Source organism: Canis lupus, chromosome 23 (genome assembly GCF_003254725.2).
Source record: "Canis lupus dingo isolate Sandy chromosome 23, ASM325472v2, whole genome shotgun sequence".
Classification (NCBI taxonomy): domain Eukaryota; kingdom Metazoa; phylum Chordata; class Mammalia; order Carnivora; family Canidae; genus Canis; species Canis lupus.
In genome coordinates this window covers 5,421,105-5,445,080 of record NC_064265.1, presented here as the reverse complement: position 1 = coordinate 5,445,080, position 23,976 = coordinate 5,421,105, and the positions used below count along the sequence as shown (strand labels likewise).

At 34.7% G+C, this 23,976-nt stretch overlaps 1 long non-coding RNA gene across 3 annotated transcripts in view; it reads left to right on the top strand.

Moving 5' to 3' along the window:
- Positions 1-726: 726 nt before the first annotated feature.
- LOC112668791 (uncharacterized) overlaps positions 727-23,976 on the top strand; it is a 30,205-nt gene continuing 6,955 nt past the window's right edge. The window contains exons 1-4 of one of the 3 annotated variants that reach the window (XR_007405211.1): positions 727-911; positions 3,933-3,999; positions 8,762-8,886; positions 10,079-10,359. This is a non-coding gene — a long non-coding RNA (uncharacterized LOC112668791). Of the gene's footprint in view, positions 912-2,303; positions 2,424-3,841; positions 4,000-8,761; positions 8,887-10,078; positions 10,360-23,976 lie in introns of those variants that run through there. The other 2 variants (XR_007405210.1, XR_007405212.1) reach the window with 2 other exon arrangements.

Sequence of the window (23,976 nt, the reverse complement as noted above, 5' to 3'; positions counted from 1 at the left end):
GTACTCCTGAAACTAACATAAGACTGTATTGTATGTTCATTACACTTCAATAAAAAATTTTTAAAAAAATAAAATGGTTAATTTTAAGTTATGTGAGTTTCACCTCAATTTAAAAAAATATTTCAATGGTTTCTCATGTTACACAGAGGAGCTGCCAAAAGCCTCACAAAGATGTATGTGTCCCTGTGTGGTCTAGCCTCCACTTCCATTCTTCCTTCTCTCTCCTCTCCTGCTAGATGCATCTCTGTGTTGCTTGTCAAACATTCCTTGGGTTCTTTTGTTTTAAGATTCATGCATCCTTGATTTCTCTTGTCTGGATGGCTTTTACCCTAGACAGTAACACAACTCACTCTCTACTACCTTTCAGTTTATTAAGATAGTATAAAAGATTAATTTATTTAATTTTTTGGCCTATTGAGTCTGTATAGAAGCAAGAACAGTAATATGCATAATGTCAAAAATGTTGGTTACATCTAGTCCCCTTGGGAATATTTTTCCAGATCCTAAATTGTGCATACTGACCTAAGCTGCCAAAACTTCTTAAGAAAAAGCACATGAAACCTCCAAAGGCAAACATCTACAAATTGAAGGTAAAGTTCACAAAGGAAAGCTGAGTGTCTCTATATGCTACTAATGTCCCAGATACTTGGGTTATCTGTTGTTATGGTGATGGGAGGGATTGTGAAATATTGTACCAAGTACCTTAGTTTCCTCTTAGTTCCATTCTTTTGACAAAGGCTATAAACATTCTGGAACCTGATTACATTGCACTGTCAGAGATCACTGAATATTTTTTCATTCTCATGAGATTTGTTTTGCTACATATTACTCTAGAAACTCAGAAAAGCTACTAAAAATAAGCTTGGCCGCTAGTGGTGGTAACATAAACTGTTTCTCATGAAACAAGCCAGGTAAGTCAAGGTTTAATATCTGCAACCCAGCCTAAGGTAAGAGGGGTCTTACTGGAATATAGCCTACAAACAAAAGCTAGAAGTTGGCTGTAGTTGGAATGGAGAATCTCATCTAATTTATAAACAGTGACAATCCAAATCTAGTTTAGAATATATAATCTCTCTATGTATGAGATCTATCTATATAATCTATCTCAATATCCATATTAATAACTTTATATGCATCCTTTCTTTTACTTTTGTTCTTTCTGCCCCTATACTGATAAAAACACTACATAAATTCCTGGAGATATTTACATGTTTCTTTGGGTAAAAAGTGCTTGCTTCCACACCTTGGTAAGTATAGTAACATTATCAGTAGGTCATTTAAGGACAGATAGTGAGCCAACTCCAAACATGGGGAGAATGATGGCACTGGTGCCCACAAGGCATGGGATTTATAAGGAATGAAGGCTGGTATATTCAGAGATCTTTTTTCCATCTACAAACATTCTTCCACCTTCAAGACAATTTACTCTATTTGACTAGATATCCAGAAGTTCAGGTCTAATTTGAAGTAAGTATTGCTCTTTGCATGTGCCTAGTTTCACCTTGATTTTTAAAAATTTCTTAAGTGAAACAAGATTTCAACTCTTGAAGTAATTCTTAGTGTATGGTGGACTGTATATCGACAGAGCTCTCCTTCAATCTTAGGGCTATAGCTGTTCTGAATGCTGATCACCAAACTACGAATGAGATCTCTATACAGACAGAACAGAGCTAATTTCCCTATTGATTTGCAATCACTTATTTTGAATATGCATACGTATTCTTTAATGTATGCTTTAAAAGTCCTTTGAAAGAAAAGAGAAAAAATATTAACAAGCTTTTGACATATGTGCTATATGCAAAACTGATAGGTTGTTTTTTAATGGTTTAGCTCATGATTCACTTCTAAAACACATGAAAAACTACAAATTATTGGAGCAAAGTAGCAAGAATACTTTATGACATGCACAGTAAGAATCCAATAAACGTTTTAATCAGTTTTTAAAAAGGGTTACTTTTGTTGTAACAACTAGGCATTTAATAAATATTTGATTATTGAATAAGAATAAATAAATTCAATATGACTTTTGTATATTTCTCGATTAAATTCTGAGTTCATTTGACTTCATTCTTTTTATACATGGTAACTTTCTCTGGTATAACATTCAGAAACTAGCAAAAAAAGAACTATATACATCCATCAATTTACTAATTTTATCATTCATCCATTCCATCTTTTATTTGTTCAAGTGATATATTTATTGAACACTGATGATGGCAAGCCTTGTTCCAGGTGTTGGAAATCAAGGAATATGGAACAAACAGTGGCAGCATATCATGGCATGTATTAAAATAAAGGAAAATATAAGTTGTATGTGAACTTATATTAGAGGCATCTAAACTTCACTTGATGAATAAGGTCAGGCTTTCAGAAAAAAAGTAACATCTTAGCTGCAATCTACAAAGCGAGAAGGACTTAGTCAAGTGAGTAAAGGTATTGGATGGAAAAGGATGTTTCAGACAGAAGAGAAGTAATAACACAGAGTTTGACACATTGGAGAATTGGTGGGAATTTACTGGGGCTATAGAGCGAAACTCAATACTATGAGGATTCAGTGTTCAAACTGGACTTCTTCAGGAGAAAGCTAGTGTTTTACAAAACTTTTTTTCTGTGGATATTCACATAACATTTATTTATACTTCAACTACAACAGATTTTACAGTGTATTAATATTAATAGTTCATACTTTCTCTTTGTCTCCCAAAACAAGCCTTTTTAAGTTTGAACTTCATACAGGAATCATGAGATCCTAGAATAGAAGAGCATTAATAACTAACGATTAGGATTCAAATCTGTTTTTATTGCTTTTATAGAATATCTGATTTCTTAATTTCTAAACCCTCTCTGTCTACATAAGTTTTCCTAAATAAGAAATATTCCCATTGGCCTTCTTGATCCTCTGACCTGGGCTAAATGTAGACTGTTTAAAAGTCCAGAATTCTCCCTAATGTAGCTTGCAAATCTGACCCATGACAAATTATCCAGGCTTCTCTAAGATGAGGAGATGTGCAGCTTGAGAAAGTGTACTTGGTAAAAGCTTTATTTCAATTAACACAAATACACTCAGAGAAGGGGTTAAGAACCTATGAGGATTTTCTAGTTAAGAAGTAGAAACCTCAAAGGCACAGAAAAATATTTGAGAGTTGGAGAAGGCATCAAAAACTCTGGGTGAGGCAGAGCATCTAGAATGGTTTCAGTCGAGTTATGGTGGAAGACTGATGGCTTGAGATTTTTGGGACAGTGAATAAGGTACACAGGGCTGGGCATCATGGTGGATTAGACTCAACTGTCCTTTGTTGCCGAGAGGGTTTAGGGGCTGAAATTTGCCTGGCTCAAACTCAGAACTGACTCTCCGTGAACCTAGAAGCTGCTTTGCCCTGGATGACCTAGCTCATAATTGCAGTTTGAAAAGAAGCCTATGAAAAGAGTGGTATTTTGAAATTTTCTGTAGTTGTATGCAGGCTTGCCAATAACTATATTATGCAGTCCAAAACATGCTTAGCATGATTTTAAAACGCCCTCAGACACCTCTCCCAACTTAGCTCATTCTAGCACTTTGCTCATAAACTTTGTGCTCCATTTAGACAAAACCACTGCTTAAATCCATGACACCAATCCAGCTCTCTGCACTAGGCTCTTGCACTGGTAGGGTTCATCATCCTGATTCCTCTATTGTGGACCACTTCTAATTTCAACTTTGATAGGAAACTGCCCAGTATACTCTGTGTTCTCACAGTGCTTTGTATAGCATAACATTTGTGGTTGCATGTCATTCATACACACTTTGTATGTGAATAACCAGTCTTTTTCAACTTTATTTTTTTTTCTGTTTTAACCACAGGTTCACTTAAGCAATATACTCCCAAGGGGATATTCAAAATTATAAGCTATTTATTCTTCTATGTTAGTAATTCATTTGCTTCCATATTTAGGAAAGCATATTAGAATCATGGGAGTGAAACATTAAAAGGAAAACCTTGAATCTATTTTATATAATAGGTAAGTCATCTGTAAATTTTAGTGTTTTAACGAATAATAGCAAATGCTTCATAATTTAATAGATTCACCAGTAAAAGATGAGGATATATGGAATCTTTTGCTTTTGTCCTTGTGTTCCAAGATGGATGCCATGCCTGAAATACTGTCAGAGCTTAGCACATATAAGTATAATGATTCTATGAATGAATGAATGAATAAAATAAATGAATGAATGAATGAACTACTTGGGTAATTGACATTATATTTTCACATAAAGCTATGCTCAGGAAGATACTGAATTTCAAAGGAACCCAATGACACCTACATCTCTATCAACAGCTATTCTGAATAATTAGATATCTGGCACAAACCCCCAAAACCTTGAATTAAGAATTTGAAATCACAGGCCACCAAGATGAGTGCCTGTATGTATATAGATGTTGTATGTATATGGTATGCATATAGATGGTTGTGCGAGGGATATAAGACAAAAACTCCCGTATCTCTTGCTGAATTTTGTTCAGGCAAAACATAGCTATTGAGCACAGAAACTACAACTCAACTGCCATGGGAGTTACAGGCACTGGTTGTGTTTACAGAACTACTGCGGATGCTTTGTATCAAGGGCAAGTCATCAAAGGCGGTAGTCAGAACTGTGACCACTGGGCCAATGTGACATAGACCTTTCAGGGGAGGGAAATGTCTTCATCACTAGCAATCCTTTTGGGCTGTTCCACTTGAGATCACTGACTCTGCCAAGGACACAATTCAGTTCCTTTGGATTAAGAACAATGTCAGTCATTAAGTGTGTGCCTTAGGTTCAGGTCATGATACCCGAGTCCTGGGATCCAGCCCCACAGCGGGGTCCCTGCTCAGCTGCTTCTCTCTCTCTCAAATAAATTAATAAATAAATTAATTAATATTATATATATATTAAAGAGCATTGACAGAAAGTGTGAAACCAGAGATTTTACAGAGAGTGAGAGGAACAGAATATCCTGCACTTTATGTTGGTCTCAGTGCGTGGAACAAGAGAAGAGGTTCTAGAGCCTGTTACCGGAGTTTGCTATCCAGCCTCCTCACCTCCTCACTATGCAACACTGGAAATGCTACTTGAAGATGCTATCCCTCTCCTTATTGTGATGCATAAATAACAATGTCTGCCCTGGAAGGGTGATGTGAATGGTAGTGATAATAGTCAGTGAGTCAGGGGATCCCTGGGTGGCTCAGCGGTTTAGCGCCTGCCTTTGGCCCAGGGCGCGATCCTGGAGTCCCAGAATCGAGTCCCGCATCGGGCTCCCAGCATGGAGCCTGCTTCTCCCTCCTCCTGTGTCTCTGCCTCTCTCTCTCTCTCTCTCTATGTCTATCATAAATAAATAAAATAAATAAGTCTTAAAATTTTTTTTTAAAAAAAATAGTGTGTCAGACATTGCAAGTGTTTGTTAGGGTATAGCTCTCCTTAACACTGAGAGAGTATTTGCTTATATAAAGAAAAGAAGGAAAATACATAATGTATCTTCTTTGAGAAGTGATGCCTTTTCATCGATAGAAGAACTTAAATGCCTTGAACTGGGTAGTTAGAATACCTCCCCTTCCATCTCATGAGTGAAATACAAGAGGCATCAGAAGGCCCACCAGCTCACTCTGTGGATGAAGTTACCGCTGTCACATCCTAGTTATCCCAGGCAACAGCAAGTGTTCATTAGATGCCTTATGACTTATTTCTTTGCAATGCCAAATCATCACTGCTTACTCTACCCTTTTGCTTCATTTCGAATTCTGTGACTTTATATTTTCCTGTTAATCTATTTATTTTCACCAACTCGACCAGAACTTTTCTCATCTGGTTCTACTTTTCCTAGTCTTTTCACTTTCTGAATTGGGTACGTCTGCTAAATTTCCTCAAAAAAACCTGGAGCCCAGAACTAAGGTTCTCAAAGTTTTCTGATTTGTTAATGCATTCTTGCTCATCATCAGGTTCTTTTGTGTCCATTTCTTTTTCTTTTAAGTGGCATTTCTATGAATCTACAGTTCTCAAGATGCAATGTTTCCCATGCTTTTTATTGATGAAATTAGAAATGACATTAACTAGTCTTTCCGGTTTTGAGAGAATTTTAGCACAGCTAAGATGAAAGGGAACATGCAGGGATCTCTTTCATCATTGCTGCTCCCACAAATGTTAGCCTTCTGCACCATTTGAACTGCAAGATGTTGCATAATTCTCTACCTCAGACCCTGAGATCTGTAGAACTCTCACCACTCCCCTCCATTTTAGCATAACCTTCATTTAGAGATTTGTAAATCTCTGCTTTGATCTTTTTGGTTCTTTTTTGCAAGTATTCCCTGCCAAAGAGAATAATACCATTTTAAAATCTTTTAAACAATTGCTAATCATAAATAACAAGGCTTTAGAACAAAACAGAACCAATACCAGCCCATACTGAGATGCATTAGTTATTTATATAATTTGCCATATATTCTCATCACTCATGATGATCTTTGACCTATTTCCAAAGCCATGATTAAATCACTTTTCTTTGAATCACTCAGATTAATTTTTCATGCACAACTGGGTGACTTAGCAAATCAAAAGTGACCCTAATGTCCCAATGTTTGACTTTTGCTTTTTTAAAAACTTTCCCTTCAGTTTCTTCTGGGGTATGAATTCGTATGTCCCATTTTATTCATTTTGAAGGTAGTAGACCAGTTTCCCATTCTTAATATTTTTCATGGGTATCATATGCCACACCTTTACTGATGGTTACCTTCCTGGGCAAAAGTTTCCATTGCCTTTCAAGAAATTCTTTTCTACATATTCTCCAATATTCTAACATTCTTTCATTTTCTAAGAATGAACATGCCTGGATTAGTAAACATGCTGACCTATCCTGTGAATAACTCAGGGTGATGTGGGCCTTTCAATGTTTGCCAAGTAAGGAATTCCCTTATCTTCATGTTGGCCAGAGCAATTTTTGCAATGTCTTCATTACTCTCTAATTGTCTATATTTCTTTGCTTCATTTCTCTTGTTAAAGGCAGATTTAAAAAATGAGTTCAATAACTCAGCCGTTTTAGAGCCATCATTAATTTCATGCCCTTCCTCATTCATTAGTGGACCTATTTTCTTGTGGCATTCTTTTCCTCTGGGTCTTTTTTTCTTTTTCTTCTCATTTATTTTAACCCTTTGATCACACTCTATTATGACCATTATCATGTCTTCTCTAGCAACTGAATAACATCTCAGTGGAAAATTGATTTGGTTTTCTAGATTCCCCATCATCCCTGAAATAAATGTTCCTTTAGTTTTTTCTCTGAGAAGTTAGACTATTACTGACACAATTGCTAAAATCTTATTCAGAGGAAATTTATTTCTTCTTCATTTCTTTAAAAGAACACTAAAAGATGCTTTAAGTGTCTTAAACATGAGACAGCATTAATATCTTTGAACTGAAAATTTTTTAAAAGCCTAGATTTCTAAAAACAATTGATTTTTTTTTTTTAACAAAATTGTTTTCACTTCATCACAGTTTAAATTCCTGTAGTTCAACAACCCTCTTTACTGCAGTCTGGGTTTGGTCTCATTAACAGTCCATATTTCTCCAGAATCCAATAAAAACCATGACACTACTTCTTATCCCCTGCTTCGTGTGGCATGCAGGTTCTTAAAACATTAAGATAGTTCTTAAAATAAACAAAAATGTGAATATGAAAAATTCAAATTAAACAAAACCTGCTCTTGCAATCTAATTGTTTGAATACAAATCAGGTGCTCAGTTCAATTTTTTTCAGCTCAGTATTTTTATCAGCATTTTTTTATTTTCTGAGAATATATTCTCAGTTAAGTAGATTTTATATTCACTTTGTCTTACCCGGGGCTTTACTAGTGGGTGCCTGTAGTCAGATTCTCCTTAGTTTTTCCATTCTTTGAAAATGCCTTTTTTTTTTTTTTTGAAAATGCCTTTTGCTTCCATCTCTTTTTCTTCATTCAACTTAAAATTGATTGTTTCTATGGTAATACCAGCAAAATAACATGAAAAAGAAATGAAACTGAAATTAGCCTGACCCGGATTTGCATCCAAATGGTTCCACTTCTAGGGGTAAACTATAGAGTAGTTTACACAAACTCTTTGAGATTCAATCTCATCTGTAAATGGGAACTATTAGTATGGCAGCAGGAAAGTTTACTATGAAGGTTAAGTAAAATAATCATAGTAACATATTTAGAGAATGTATTGCATTTAGCAGATGTCAAAAAATGTTACTGCTTTTTACTTTTGTTATTGCTACTTTATCCATGGATTTTGTGTGTTCCATCTTGTTTAATCTATAGTATTTTTTGGGATAGTTGAATATTGAAATAATAATGAAGGATGTAAAGCATTTAGGAAATGGGATTTTTTTGGTATTAATTAGTCACAGAATTAGGTCATTGAGACATCAGATTAGAAGCTCCAAATGATCTTAGAAATTGTTTAGTCCAACTCTCTTTTTCTAGCTGAGGAAAAACTCCTAAAGAAACCCTCAAACTCAACCAACCTAATTGTGATCTCTAATTTCCTACTGAATTCTGGAGGGAATAATTAGGGAACTAGAATAGGGAAGGGATTTCTATTCAGTAAAAGGCTTAAATTGGTGAGAAGGCTACTATAGACTCCTGTCATTATTATAGAAATCTATTCCAATGAATGATTCAGAATTTTCATGCAGAGTTGAGTGTGTCACAAATATTCCACACTGTAATTTAAACAGCTTTTCCCATAGTGTTTTTTTTTTTTTTTTTTCAGGGAACATCATTTCTATACAGTATTGCACACTGAGAGATTGCCTTAACTACAAAACCATGGAGATGCTGAACTGAACTAAATGAAACAACAGACTTTCTGAAAGCTGTGAACATCTTAAAAGAAAGGTACCTTTGTGCTTGTGAAGTTCATATGCTAAGCAATTAGAGCACTGTGTGTGCACAAAGCTCATTCACCATAAACTGTTTGAGAAACACAAAGATTGCCTTTTTGTCTCTAAAACTCCAAACATTGGCTTACCCTGTCAGTGAACTATTACAGTAAAAGAAAGAAATCAATAAAACAAAGTATTTGATATGAATACAAATAGGAATAAATAGAAGTTTTTGACCAGTTTTTTCACTTTTCTACTAGACATTTTGGTATCATGAAGAAACTGTCACTGTCACCTAAAATAATCCAACTACATTAAACTTTTAAAAACCCATCTACAAAAAACGTGAAGCTAAAGCTTTCACTTTTAATCTCTTGACATTCATGGAGCAAGACGACATGGCTGTAATGAACCACCACTGATTGTTTCATGTAATGTGGGGAGGCATCATTAGTTTATGATAACAAGGGGTGGGTTGTCAGGCTTTTCCTGAACTGATATACTGAAATCTAATTAGTCATATCACTGTTTTATTTTCCTTGGTAATGAGCATATGCCAAGGGGCTTATTGCAAAAAGGTACATCGTTCAGAAATCTAAAAAGTACATTGAATGTGAGGTACTGTTTGTTTGTGTTTTTTTTCAAAATTTCGTCTCCAGGATACACTTTGATTTTTATACCATAAGAGAATAATTAGAAGAGTTTTTAATTCTACAATTCTTTTTATTTTTGGAGGTCTAAAAAAATCTCTCATAATGTAACATATATTACCTTGTATGTGCTTTTTCCTTCTCAGTCTTGGATATTTGTAAACACTCTGTGAACTGCTGTACATTTCCATTAATGTTCAGCAAATGCTGTCTATGCAATAGAACTTTTAAAATACCTAATAATTGGATTCTTCCTGAATTGGTAGGTGGGTAAGTAGGTAGTGAGTATTGCCAGGTTTCATATTATCTACATTTTTATAAATGTCTAATATTCTGCCTCCACAAATAAAAGAATACATTATTAAATTCCTCTTTGGCAGCTCTTTTCTAGGATGAATCTGATTCTTTCACCTCTTTTTGACAGGATCTAATTTCTATTCTTTTCAACAGTTCCACTGACCTCCTGTGCACTCTCTCCTATGCTGCAGAGTTTCACTTGACTGCTGATCTCCCCATCTCCATACATTAAAGATGCATTTATACTTTTTTTTACAGTGCTCTGAACATAATTACAAAAGCTTTGAATCCAGAATCAAAAACGAGCAGTTTGATCACATAAAAGCTAATTTCTGAAAACTACTACACACAGAGATTCAAAGTCAAAGGGAGGACAAACTCAGAACTCTTCAGGAGCAACCAGCAGAAAAATATTTTCTGAGCAGACCCATGGAAGAATTTATTATGTACAGTGATTCAAAATACTGGCCCCATCTACCTATTGTTTTCTAAACTCATTGAAGTCCTATGATCCAGTCTGTTGAGTTTTTTCATTAGAGGTAACTAATGTGCCATTTCTATTTAATAATGGTATCCTTCAATTTCCCTTTGTAATTAAGGTACATGATTAACCATTTAATTGTGAAATTTTAAAAAGTAACGTAAGACAGGATTTAGCAGCCATTTAAAAAAAAAACCAAAAAACCAAAGGTACGTCTAGAGTCAAAAAGCAGGAACAAAGTTCTCATACTGTTATTTGTAAATATTTCCAATATACAATGTGTGATGATAATCTTGTCTTTGGAGTTTAAAGTCTAAAAAGTGCAGGGAGGGTAACGGTTTGCTGTGTTTGCTCCCTCAAGGGCAGTTTGATTTTCCCTTAAACTCCAAATAGAAAATTTTGTAATTTTATTGCAGAAAGAAGAAACCCTGCTGGACCTCTCCTCCCCACCATCACTTCCCCTGATGCTAACACTTAGTTCTGCTGTCACTTTTCATGGAAGCTTTCCTTTTCATTAAAGTCCAGGACATCACTACTGTTTTTTAATATAGTCTGGGCTGCCCATGACCAAACTAGTCCAAATGATATTAGCTTCAGTTATTTCCTTGTCTGTTTCCCCATTGAACTTTGGGACTCTCCAATACATACACTATAGCTTTATCCCATCCTGTGAACATCAATTTTTCATATAACAGAAACTCAATCCTTAATATTTGAATGAATGACGTCCCAAAATTGCACAATGCAAAAGATGGCACTGGGAACCAGCTCTTCACATAGGCAATCCAATTTAATTGTGAAATTTTTATTTTATTTTAGTTTTAAAGATTTTATTTATTTATTCATGAGAGACACACACACAGAGAGAGAGAGAGAGGCAGAAGCATAAGTAGAGGGAGAAGCAAGCTCCATGAAGGGAGCCTGATGTGGGACTCAATCCTGAGACTCCAGTATCATACCCTGAACCAAAGGCAGATGTTCAACCTCTGAGCCACCAAGGCGTCCCAAATTGTGAAAAATTTAAAAGTAGTAGTGATTTTTTATGTAGGACAGTATCTAAGAACCATTTTAAAGAAATAAAAGGTGTCTCTAGATTCCAATGGAAAAATAAAGAATTCTCTCACTGTTATGCATAAGCTTAAGCAGCAGAAAAAATTATTGAGGTAAATGTCTAAATTACAGCTTGTTTAATGGTTTCTCTCTCCCTGAATTCTTCTATATATGCTTGCAGGGTGGTGGAGTCCTCCTAAAGGCCACTTAAACTAGTTTCAATGTCTTCTAGCTTTTCCTCTGGTGAACAAATATATGTCAGATATCCATGTATTAGGATCCATGCTAAATATTATAGACATACACAAATGCATGCTTATAATTTTCAGTTTCGTAGGCAAAGTAGAATATGAGCAAACAATTCTAGTAATTCAGGATAGTAATTCAGGATAGTAATTCAGGATAGAAGTCTGTTGAACATACAAGGAAAACAAGGATAGAAGTCTGTTGAACATACAAGGAAAACAAAAATGGAATTATCAGCATTATTGGGATCTAAAGGGGAGAATGAGAAATCTTTCATAGAGGAAGTAATAGTTGAATTAAGATCTGAAAACCAGGATCACTAACACACATTTAGGAAACTGAATTCTTAGTAGTGTGGCAGAGACATAGAAGCATGAAACTCTTTTGTTTAATAGAGAACTTGAAAGAGAAAGAATGAAAAAGTGCTGTACTCATAAAAGGCCAGGTGAGCACAAATCACAAACATGGTTCTTTCCTAGTCTTTATTTTTACTTTATATTTTGGTGAAGAATTTAGTGTCAACTTTCATGTAAATATGAATATAGGATTGAATTCTATGGTAGGAAGAATTTTTAAAATATACCCCCAAAGATATTCCTCTCTAATCCACAGAACTTGTGAATATGATGAGATATCATTCCTTTGAATATATTATAATAATATGGTATTACATGCAGTTAACTTTGAGACAGGGAGATTATCTGGGTGGGCCCAATCCAAACATATCTATCTTTTAAAATACGGAGGCTTTTCTGGCTGAACGCTAAGATGTCAGAGATGTTCAAAGTGTGAGAACTCAGCTCAGAGCTGCTGCTTTAAAGATGGAGAAACTGGATAAGAGGAGCACAGATGGCACAAGTTGCTGAGGGAATCCCCCCAGCTGAGAAACAGGAACCTCAGTCCTGCCATCACAATGAACTGAACTCAACCAACAATCTGAGTGAGAGCATGGAAGTAAATTCTTCATCAGAACATCCTAATAAAACACTAGCTCAGGTGACACATTTTAAAATTTTTATTTCTTTTTTTCTTTTCAAAATTTTATTTAAATTCTAGTTAGTTAACGTATACTATAATATTATTTGAATTCAGTGATTCATTACATACATATAACACCCAATGCACATGATAGCAAATGCCCTCCTTGGGACACCTGGGTGGCTCAGTGGTTGAGCATCTGTCTTCCACCCAGTGCATGATCCTGGAGTCCCAGGATTGAGTCCCGCATCGGGCTCCCTGCATGGAGCTTGCTTCTCTCTCTGCCTGTGTCTCTGCCTCTCTCTCTGTGTCTCTCATAAATAAATAAATAAATAAATAAATAAATAAATAAATAAAATCTTAAAAACAAACAAACAAACAAACAAGTGCCTTCCTTAATGCCCATCACCATTTAGCTCATCCCCCCACCCATCTTCCTCCATCAACCATCAGTTTGTTCACTATTTTAGGGTCTCTTATGATTTGTTTCTCTCTCCCTCTTTCTCTGTTCCTCTTCCCATATGTTGATCTGCTTTGCTTCTTATATCCCTTATATGAGTGAAATCATACGGTCTACAGGATAACGCCTTGGGCTGAAGGCAGTGCTGAACCACTGAGCCACCCGGGCTGCCCATGAAATCATAAGGTATTTGTCTTTCTCTACCTGACTTATTTTGCTTAGCATAATAGGCCCAGATGAAACCTTGATTTCAGCCCTGTGAAACTTTTATGCAGAGCCCAGTCAAGCCCACCTGAATTCTGACCTAAAGAATTAGAAGCTAATTAATGTATATTGTTTTTATTCTACTAAATTTTTAGTAATTTGTTATGAAGCAATAAAAAGTAATAAAAATTTATTGTGTATTATTTTTTTCTAATGAAAATTTGAGGGCAGCCCTGGTGGCTCAGCAGTTTAGCTCCACCTTCAGTCCAGGGTATGATCCTGGAATCCCGGGATCGAGTCCCTTGTCAGGCTTTCTGAATGGATCCTGTTTCTCCCTCTACCTGTGTCTCTGCCTCTCTCTCTCTCTCTCTCTCTGTGTCTCTCATGAATAAATAAAATCTTTGAAAAAAAAGAAAATTTGAGAATATGTTAAGTGTTCAAAAACTGTTGATTAGGCTAAGAAAGAGTAGGAAACAAATTATTCATATCAGAAATGAAAAGGGGACATAACTGCAGAATCCATGAACATTAAAAGGATAATACAAAAATATTATGAACAACACTCTACCCACATTTCTGATAACCTGAAATGGATCATTTCTTGAAAGTCACAGCTGCCAAAATTCACACAAGGAAAAAGATAAATCTGAATAGACCTATATTTATTATAGAAATTGAGTCAATAATTAATAGCCATCTAAAAGAGAAAACATCAGACCCACATGAGTTCACTGGTGAATTTGACCAAACATTTAAAGAAGAAATTATACCAGCTTTTCATAACCTTTTTCAAAGGATAGAAGCTGCATTATCCTAGTATCAAAACCTGGAAAAGATATTAGAAGAAAAAAAAAGTACACGCAAATCTCTCTCATAAACATAGATACAAAAATCCTCAACAGAATATTAACAGATTGAATCTAAGAATGGAAAAAGAATATACACCACAACCAAGTGTCATATAAAGCTGATTAAACATTCAAAAATCAGGTAATATAATCTATCACATCCATAGGCTAAAAACAAAAATCACATGATCATATTAATTAATGTAGAAATACTATTTGACAAAATCCAGTGATAAAAACTCAGTAAACTAGGAATAAAAGTGAACTTCCTCAACTTAATACAGAGGTCATCATTGAAAGGCAAATCAAAACAATGAAGTATCACTACATACCTATTAGAATTGCCAAAATTCAAAATGCTCACACAGCAAATGCTGATGAAGATGTTGAGCAACAGGGACTGTCATACATTGCTGGTAGGACTGCAAAATGGTACAGCCACTTTGGAAGGCAGTCTGGTGGTTTCTTACAAAACTAAACATACTCATATCATATGATGCAGCAATTGTATTCCTTGGCATTTACCCAAAGTAGTTGAAATCTTATGTCCACACAAAAACCTGCCTATGGATGTTTATAGCAGCTTTTTCATAATTGCCAAAATTTGTAAGTAATCTTTCAGTAGGTGAATAGGTAAATATAATTTGTGGTACATCCATAGAATGAAATATTATTCAGGGCTAAAAAAAATAGCCCTATTGAGCCAAGAAAAAACATAGTGGAACCTTAAATGCATATTATTATGCGAAAACGCCAATGTGAAAAGGCTACTTACTATATGATTCCAACAATATGACATTCTGAAATAAGAAAAAAAACTATAAAGATGGTAAAAAGATCTCCAAAAATGGCTGTCAGAGATTGATGTGGATTTAGGCAAAAAATAGATAGAGCACAGAGGATTTTAGAACAGTGAAAATACTCTATACTAATACCATAATGATGGATAAATATCATTATACATTTGTCCAAGCCCATAATATGCACACCACCAAGAATGAATCATAAACTATGGACTTTGGGTGATTATGATGTGTCATTGTAAATTTATTAATTGTAACAAGATACCACTGTGGTGGGGAGTATCATAATGAGGAAGGCTATGCATATGGTGGCAGGGACTATATGGGAAATTTCTGAAACTTCTCAATTTTGCTGTGAAGTGAATTTTCCCTAAAAATAAATTATCAAAAAATTAATGAGAAAAAATATTGATTATATTAATGAAAGAATTGAAAGGATATATTACACATTCTATTTGTCTCACTCAACGTCCATTCCTCTTCTTCTTTGGTAAAATAACTGAATCTGTTTGGATGGGTAGCTAATGTAACCAAATTTTGGCCAACTGCATTTAAAAAGAAGTGTTATTCTGAGAAGTCTTCCTAAAGTTAGGGATTATATACTTTTTTGTCTTTTCTCCTTTCTGCTGTATGTCTTTCTGAAACATGATATGATGGCTTAAATTTATCTTGCACCACAAGGTGATACTTGCAGCATCTATGGATATATTATCTACTAATATATCCATTGGTGCACTTATATAAAATACCCTAAAAACTTAGTGTCTTAAAAAACAAACATATAATTATATATCTCAATTTTGTGATTTTTCTGTTCCATAGAGCATTGTTTGAGGTCTCCCATTGAAAATTAGCTGGACAGCAGGGCTGGTTTGCAAGAACCATGACAACTTACTCTCATTTCTGGCACTGTGAAACAAATGGCTAAAAGGTGAAACCCAGCTGGGTCCCTTGCCTTTATATAGTCTCTGAGCTTGTCTGGATGATCTCTCCAGTAGGCTAGCTGGATTTATTACATGACAGCTCAGGGCTCTAAGAACAAGTGTTTCAAGAAGGAGGATGTAGAAACTGACAGTACCTTGAGGCATGGGTCTGAAATTGGCACAGTGTTATTTCTGCCATACTCTATTATTCAAAGAAGTCACTTATTCTGCCCAGATGCAAGGAGAGGGGACATAGACCTCATCTCTAAATAGGAGAAGTGTGAAGAATTGGTGCCATTATTGATCAGCCATAGGTGACCTAAGGATGGCAAAGAAGAGCTGGAACAGGATGGGTCTCTGACAAAAGCTTCTAAGCTAGCTCTATGCTGCTTACATCTGGATTTATTTTATGTTACAGCAAGATAAATGCCCCATTAGGGTTTCTTTTTACACTAGACTGGCATGACAGTGTAATTCCCTGTTAAATGCTGTATTAGCAAGGGTGAGTAATAATTCAGCATGATGCTAACATAGCACAAGTTTAAATTGCTAACTCAATGAAGCCTTCATTTTGTTTTACATTGCTCTAATCATTGTAATTCTTGCAATAAAATATTAGAATCCCGTAAAGATAAAAAGAAACATGAATATAATTCCCACATTTCCTACTCTTGGCTAAATGTACATCTTCAGAAGGAGGTGGTTCTCTGGCTTTAGTATCAGCACTTATCAAAGGAGATTCTCAGGAATCTTTTCAAAAGATTTTCAGAAAACTTTCACTCAAAAAAAAAAAAAAACTTTCACTCTGAGTATAAACAGTGTTGATTCTTCCCTCATTCTTCTGGTTCCTTTAATATGAGAATCAATAAATTATTAATCCTTCTCTCTAATATCGTGAAACCCCTTTTAGATTTTCTCTTTCTTCCTTTCCCAAATCTTGTTATAATACTTCAGTTTACGCCCCTAGCTCTGAACATACAGTTTGTAATACATCACCTTTTTTTTTTAAAGTAGGCTCCACACCCAGCATGGAGCCCAATGTAGAGCTTGAACTCAGGACTTTGAGATCAAGACCTGAGCTTAGATCAAGAGTCAGGCGCTTAACTGACTGAGCCACCCAGGCACCCCCAGTTTATAATACATCAAACTGTGTTTCCACCATATTAACCATCACACATGCACACATATACGCAGAAAAACACACACACTTTAACATTGTCACTCATCTACTCAAAAAACTTAGAAGCTTTCATTGCTTACAAGGTCATTTTCTGGCTTTGAAAGGATTACAGAACATCAGATGAATATATATAGACAGCAGATTTTGTTTTATAAATACAGTACAGTACTATCAATTTATTTTTTCTTCCTTATGATTTTATTAAAGATTTTATTTATTTATTCATGAGAGACACAGAGACAGAGACAGAGACAGAGAGGCAGAGACACAGGCAGAGGGAGAAGCAGGCTCCATGCCAGGAGCCCGACATGAAACTTGATCCTGGGTCTCGAGGATCAGGCCCTGGGCTGAAGGCGGCGCTAAACCACTGAGCCACCCAGGCTGCCCTCCTTATGATTATTTTTTTAAAGATTTTGTTTATTTATGTGACAGAGAGAGTAAGCACAAGCAGGGGGAGCAGCAGAGGGAAATGGAGAAGTAAACTCCCCACTGAGCAGGGAGCCCAATGTAGGGCTCAATCTCAGGATCCTTGCTGGTATCATGACTTCCAGGTGCCCTTCCTGATCATTTTCTTAATAACATTTTCTTTTCTCTAGCTTCTTTTATTGTCAGAATACAGTATATAATACATATAACATACAAAATATGTGTTAATCAACTGTTTCTGTTACTCAGAGCTTCCAATCAACAGTGGACTATTAGTTAAGTACTGGGGGAGTCAAAAGTAAACTGACAAATTTTTATTATGTTAAGTGTTATTGTGAATTGTTTACTATATAATTTATTTCCTCAGTTTAAAAAAAAGAAATATTCAATTTTTACATTGTCAAATCTGTCATTTTTCCTGTTTGTTCTATGATTAAAACAGCCTCTTAAACATGATGATCTGACAATATCTTCCAATTTTTCAAAGAGTTAAATAATTATATCAACAGAATTTGTTGGATAAATTATCCTTAACTCATTGATTTCCAGAGTCATACTTTATATACATTAATTTATCTTATACTAATTTCTATTTGCTATATATTGATTTCAAGTTATTGTATCAGACACATGCTATATTTTACTCTAATTTTCCAAAATCTATTAAAATGAGTAAATTCCTTACCATTCTTAAAAATGGAAAAAAGAATTTTTTTGACCAATACATGCAAGTATTTGCTTTCTACTTTAAGATATAAGTACTCAGAGTAGGAGGAGACACAGTGGTTATTTACAGGATTTTTAATTTGAATTTCCCTAAAGGTTTCCAAGTGAATTATTTACTGCATTATTTCCATTCGGTCCCCTTGATACTGGTGGTAGAGTTAAAATACCTATAATTAAGAAAGATCAATAAATGAGGGTATTTGGGTCAGTTTTCCAGTGTTTGCTAAGCTGTGTGTACAAATACAGAGATAAGATCCATTAAGATAGCCCACATTTCAGCATACCTTTTCCTTCACCAATATAATACAAAACAGATCAGCAACATGACCCATTGTTCCTCAAATGGTGGCTGTGTGTGCAGCTATTGTTAGCATATACAGACAATCCAAAGCACATGAGGAGTGCTCAAACAAAAATCAACACCAAGGTGCCTGGGTGGCTCAATTAGTTAAGTGTCAGACTTTTAGTTTGGGCTCAGGTCATGATCTCAGGGTGATGAGATTGAGTCCCATGTTGGGTTCCCTACTTAGTATGGGGTCTACTTGAGGTTCTTTCCTCCTCTTTCTCCCTCCCCCTCTATTGTCCCCCTACTACAATGTCTCTCTAATATAAATAAATAAATAAATAAATAAATAAATAAATAAATAAAATCTTTAAAAAAATCAACACTGTCTAGGAGAGTCATCCATATGAAAGCATGAGATAGCAAACTTAATGACATAAAGTATTTATAGTCATGAACACAGCATCAAAATGACGACAGGACTTTTGAATGAGTATGGAGATTGAAGATAATACTACATTATCTAAAATGTTCTTTATAGTGTGAAATATAAATTAGATATTTTAAGTATATGAATGTATATATATAACATTAAATATAAAGGTAGGAGGAAAGATTAAAGAAATAATACAATTTTCTGGTTTTTGATAATATGGAAAGTTATTCATGTTAGCATTTAAGATATAACAATTACAAAATAGAACAAAACTAAAACAAAATAATATAATATCTTAAAATTGTCAATAAGATGACAAAGGGAAAGGGTAGTATCTACATAAATGCATAAAATGAAAGAAATAAACAAAGCCCTAAAATAATTTGTCCTGAGGACATTTGCCAAACCAATGGAATACAAGATGTCTTTTAAACTTCAGTGAGTACAGAGAAGAGAGGAAAATCCTAAAGCCTAGCCAAAGTGAGTTTAATAGGAGACAGTTCCCCCAAAACTTTAGCTCCAAAGACTATACTTTTCAAGTCAGAGTAAACCATAATTAAATATTCTCTAAATTCTAAGATAGGTATGAAGGGATTTGTTCTTTCTGTAGGTTCTGTGGAAGAATCTGTTTCTTTTTTCCAACATCTAGAGGCCTTCTCTTTTTTTTTTTACTCCATCTTCAAAGCCAGCAGGCTAGTATCTTCTCTCTTATCTGACCTCTGCTTCCATCCTCACATCTTCTTTTTATGACTCTGACCCTCTTGCCTCACTCTAATAAGGACCTCTGTGATTACATTGGGTCTACCCAGAAAATTGAGAATAATATTTCTATCTCAGAATTTTTAACTCAATTATATTTGCAAAGTTTATTTTCCCATCTAATAAGATAACATATTCATAGTTTCCAGGGATTAAGACATTGCTATTTTCAGGGGTCATTGCTTAGCCTATAATAGGAGGCAATCCAAAAATATTCAAGTAATGTATTAATTTAAGTGACAGTAGTTACCTCTCAGGAGGTACTTGGGTATCCTCTTAGGTATCTGGAAGAAACTCATGCAAACATTTCTGGAAAAACACAGCTTTATTGCAGCCCTCAAACATAAATATGTTTCCAAAAATACCAATGACTTACATTAAAAATTCATCAAACATGCAAGAAAGCAGGCACCATGAAAAAAAAAAAACAGCAGAAATAACATACATAAGAAATAGATATCAAGTTATGAGAGCACAATCTGAATGTAATTAAAGCCATTAATGGTACAATTAAATATAGTTAAAAAGGTTAATGTTTTGTTATGTATATTTACCACAAACAGATAAAAGAGAAATTATAAAACAACTATAATGAAAAGTTTAAGGAAATAAGAAGCAAATTTGAAAATAAATGCAGAGATTAGGAACTATAAGAAATTACATAGATGATTAAAAATGAATTATAAAACTTCTAGAAATAAACTACAAAGCAATTGAAATTTAAAAAATATAAAGCATTGTGCACAATTAAAGATAGAGTTAGGAAAATGAAAGAAAAACAAAGAGACTGGAAAGAGAATCTGATTTTGAAATGACATTATGAGGACAACCACAGACCCACTTCCCAATGAAACAATCATAACTGATGAAATTTATCTATTTATTTATTTATTTATTTATTTATTTATTTATTTATGAAAATTATTTAAAAAACAACTATTTAAAGTCTCTAGAAATTGTTTTCAAGGCATACAAAAGATGGAGAGCATTTGTTTAAGAAAATCTACTGTATCTGAGTAAAGAAGAACTGATGTGTATGGTACATGAGACCCAAGCTGCTACTCCTACCACCTCCATGTCCACTTAAGGTGAGAGTGACCAAGAAGACCATTTTCATCCTATCCTCCCAGATCTTTGTTATAGACATTAAATTCTAGATGAGCACAGCTGAGAGTAAGAGACTCCTGTCCTATACCCATCCTCCACTCATGAAGTGAAATCTTTCCTCCAGGAGTATCAGACCAGTATATTAGGTCCTCAGTTAACCTCTCCCCAGCCCCTCATAGTATGGAAGCCATGCTGGGAGAGACATGCTAGGGAAAACAGCAGCCACTGTCCCTGCCCAGCTCCCAACTCATAATGCACAGTTGTCACTCCAAGAGAAGCTAGCCATTGGTCATGCTCTCAAGTCCAGAGTAGTAAAATAGAGATTTTGCTCAGGGTGAGAGAGAGGCCTTAAGAACAGAGAGCTCTGAAGCCCCCATCATATGAAATGGCTAACTTTATTAGAATAGAGTATAAAGAAATTCAAGAAATTCAACGCCTATGAAAATAATGGAGAATTTTTGTGTTAAGCAATTAAAAGAAAGCTGGTAGCTTCAAGAGAATACCAAACTAAACTCTAGGCCAGCTATTTTGCCAGAGAAAACAGGAGAAAGAGGCAACTAAGAGCCCTTTGGGGTTGAGAAAAAAACCTCAAAGACTGGCCTCAAAGTTACCACCATGGAGGGGCTTTAATTTATGGAACTCAAATTATAGAGCAATGTATGTCCTGGAACATTATCAAAATCAATAAGCAATCAGCTGGCAATTAATGGAATCTAACAGCTTTATGTGAGACCAACAAAGTCAGACAGTTTAATGGAGAGATCAAGGACAGAGATAACTAAAGACAGTCCTGTTGAAAGCAATCATCCTAGGGTAACTATGCATATGCCAAGGCTGTGCTTCCAGAAGAGTGACTTTTCACTAAACCAGTAGAGCAATAAGCAAACAAACAACAACACCAACCCCCAGAGGAATGGGCATAACTATTCAAATTACCACAACATTTTGTTTAAAACCTCCAGTTTTCAACAACAAAAACCACAAAGCACTAAAAGAAACAAGAACATTTGACCCATGCATGAGGGAAAAAATGTAGGGAACAAAATTTGAGTGTAAGAGTACCCCTATGTAGGATTCAACCGACAAAACTTAAAAACAGTTTACCATAACTATGTTCAAAGAACTAAAGAAAACTGTATAAGAATTAAAGAAAGATATAGTGACAGTGTCTCATTGAATAGATAACTTCAATAAAGTAATAGAAGTTACAAAAAAGTGTATTTAAGATGGTAGAGAAAGAATTGGTGAACTTAGAGATCAATAATTATGTGACTTGAAAAACTAAAGAAAGAAAATGAAAATGAATAAACACCTCAGAGCAATGTGGGACTTCATTTAGCTTACGGACAGGTGCATACTGGGACTAGCAGAAGGGGATAGAGAAAGAAATAGATAAAATAATCAAGAAATAATGGTAAGAAAGCCTTCCAAATGGAATAAAAAACATTAACCTGCAAATGCAAGAAGCAAGAAAAATACCAAGTAGGTTAGCAACAATGGAATCCACACCCAGACCTATCATGGCATAGATATTGAAACACAGAGAACATCTTGAGAGCAGTGAAGGATGTCTTTTAGTACATCAAAAAAAAAAAAAAAAAAATTCCAATAAGATTAACAGTTGATTTCACATCAGAAATAATGTAGATCACAAGACAGTGGAATGACATATTCAAACTCCTACAAGAAATAATAATAATAATAATAAAAAAGCTACCAAAATTCTTATATCCCAGAAAACTATCTTTTAAAAATGAAGACAAAATACATAACTCTAGGCTTATAATGTGTAAAAACATTCCAGTACAGGGACATCCCCTGACACACCTGATGACTACTTATATCTGATGATTATTTCCCCAAACTGTCACAGTCATCAAAAACTAAAAAATAAAAGATTTGATAAATAGTCACCACTAAGAGGAACATAAGAGACATTACATTACAATGTAATTTGTCCCAATATCCTGAATGGGATTCTGGGACAGAAAAAGAACATTTAGTTAAAAACTAAGAAAATCTTAATAAATTATTCAATTTAGTTAATATTTATATAGATAATATATATTAATACTGATTTATTAGTTTCAACAAATATACCATACTAATATATGACATTAACAAAACAAACTGAAAAACATAAAGGCAGAAGGAATCCATTTCTAGATGAAACTGATAGCACTCGATGCTAGCAGACCCATTGAATGAAAAACGTTAAAGGAAGTACTTCAGAATGAAATTAAGTAGCACCAGACAGTAATTAAAATCGACATATATATATATATATATACATATATATAAACAAAAAGAACAAATAATAAAAACTATGTCCTTACAAATATGTATAACATACCTGCAATATGGATGTTTATAACAGCTTTATTGATAATTACCAAAACCAGAAAGCAACAAATATGTCCTGCAGTGGGTATATGGATAAAATTTTTTCTACATCTATGCATGGCATATAATTCAGTGCTAAAAATAAGTATCATTCAGTGCTAAAAATAAATGCTATCAAGCCATGAAGGACATGGAGGAAACTTAAAAGCATATTACTAAGCACAGCAAGATAATGTGAAAGTCCATTTAGGGCAGCCCAGGTGGCTCAGCAGTTTAGTGCCACCTTCAGCCCTTCAGCCCAGGGCCTGATCCTAGAGACGCAGGATCGAGTCCTGAGTGGGGCTCCTGCATGGAGCCTGCTTCTCCCTCTGCCTGTGTCTCTGCCTCTCTCTCTTTCTCTCTCTCTCTGTGTCTGTCCTGAATAAATAAATAAATAAAATATTAAAAAAATAAAACACATTTATTACATGTTTCTAATTATATGACATTCTAGAAAAAGTAAAATTACAGAGACAGTAAAAGAGTCAGTGATTGCCAGATGTTGGTGGCAGAGGAATAACTCGATAAAGCACAGAGGATTTTTAGGGCAGTGAAAATACTCTATGATACCACAGTGATGAATATTGTTATTATACATTTACCTATGCCCATAAAATGTACAACGCCAAGAGTGAACTGTGATGTAAACTATGGAATTTTGGTGATTATGATGTAAGTTTGTCAACTGTAACAAATATACCACTCTGGTAGGGAATATTGATAAATGGGGAATCTGTACATTTTGGGGAGTGGTTGGTAGGCATATAAGAAATCTCTGTGACTTCTCCTCATTTTAAAAATGAACCAAAAACTGCTCTAAAAAATAAAGTCTTAGTAAAAAAATAAATTAAATCACATACACAC